Genomic DNA, 1,926 nt, shown 5'->3' on the forward strand with positions numbered 1-1,926 from the left:
TATATATATATATATATATATATATATATATATATATATATATATGCATATATATATTGTATGTATTTTTGTAAAGTCAAATATGATTGTATGTATATGTACGTATACGCCCATTCATATATACATAGGATGAAATAGGCAGTTAATGTTTTGTAATTTGATGAATAGATCCAATTTGTTTGGATTATATGTATCTACTTCTGCTTTCTAATATACGTATATAATACCCACAGCAGACACACACATAAATTCACACACATATACGTACAGCGAAACACACATAAATGAGAGGAAGAAAATAATCATACAAGATCAAAGTGCTTGAATGCACTTGAAAACAATATGGAACAGCTTCGAGTTCTGAGTCTTTATTCATAAATATAGAAATTTATGTAATAGCGAATGAATCAAAATTTAAATCAGGTATCTCTCTCTCTCTCTCTCTCTCTCTCTCTCTCTCTCTCTCTCTCTCTCTCTCTCTCTGTATATATATATATATATATATATATATATATATATATATGTCTACTCATTATGCCACTTTGCACATGTAAAACCTTCGTATATAGCAACTTCTACAAACCCACACGCACCTACACACACACAGGCGTACACATCGACATGCACAAACGCAGACACACACACACACGCACATATATGCACACTTACATGTAAGCACAAAGCATATATATATATAAATATATATCTACACACATACGTATATATTTATATAACCACGAACACTCAGAGATGCGTGAGTACATATTTGTAGATATGCTAATATCTATAATTTTGTTTTTGCAACAGTGTATTACTTATCATTGATAGGAGAGCCTGTTCTATTTCTAAAGATATGACTATAATATTACTACGTTTATATAAGTTCCATTGCGTTTCTCAATTCTGGCATATCATTATGATTGTGGTATAAATTATGCAGTATATACAAAACAAATAATACACGTAGATATCACCAAATAGATTTAAATACAAAGCAACCGCTATATTATTCACAGAATATATAGGCATTAAACTAGTTCTAGTTTCCGTGGACTTTTCGCTGAAGATGGGCACAGATTCATAGTAAGTAATGAAATAAGAAGCAAATGCTGCCAAAGAATGAATATAGTCTCTTCGTCCTATATTTAATGATTTTTTTTTAATGTCTCCGTGTTTCAAACAATGCTTAATGAATTGGTGATCACCCAGCGGCGTTGGAGCGCTTAAAGAGTAAAGTTTTTCTTGAGGAAAATAGTGAAACATTGTAAGACGTGACATGGACATCATAAAACCAAGTTCCCCAAACTGATAGATTTTATGCGTGTCTCCTGCGGCGGTAAAGTCATGCCGCCACACATCTCTGAACAGGGCCCAAACCTCCATTCTGACGGCTATATGAAGCTGATGGAAACTGTGGTTAAAGCCTGGCTGGAGAGAGTTGCTGTTGAAAGATAATATATAGCAGAAGGATTCGGCTCCTTTCCATACTATCAGAAAGTTTTTCAATTGGCAATTTGTGAGGATTTTTGAGGTGGATAGTTGGGTTCAAGGGATTGATGAGTGGTAAAACTAACTTGAAATTAAAATGAGCGGAGAATCATTGTATATATACACAGGGTGTCCACAAAGTCTGGGTACATGGGGATAAAAACATACTTTAACAAATTATTATTTATTATATTTAATTGTTTATGGGATATGTAACACACTACCTAAATACCAATCTTGAGAAATTAGGCTTCTCAAAACCAGAAAGGTGAAAGCTGATTCGGAGATTACAGATCCATGCTATCACAGAAACTTTAAAAATCTATAAAACTTTCCAGAAATGTATCATTTAAATATATATAAGTATGTGTAGATAAATAGAGGTATAATAGAAAGAGAGAGAAAGAGTGAGAAAACGTTTCTCTCGCTCTTTCTTCC

At 32.8% G+C, this 1,926-nt stretch overlaps 1 protein-coding gene across 1 annotated transcript in view; it reads right to left on the reverse strand.

Annotated features, from left to right (window-relative positions):
- The window catches only part of LOC128249552 (probable serine/threonine-protein kinase samkA), a 658,532-nt gene that overhangs the window by 173,239 nt on the left and 483,367 nt on the right, over positions 1 to 1,926 (reverse strand). The window lies entirely within an intron of this gene.

The sequence above is a fragment of the Octopus bimaculoides genome, chromosome 15, assembly GCF_001194135.2.
Source record: "Octopus bimaculoides isolate UCB-OBI-ISO-001 chromosome 15, ASM119413v2, whole genome shotgun sequence".
NCBI lineage: Eukaryota > Metazoa > Mollusca > Cephalopoda > Octopoda > Octopodidae > Octopus > Octopus bimaculoides.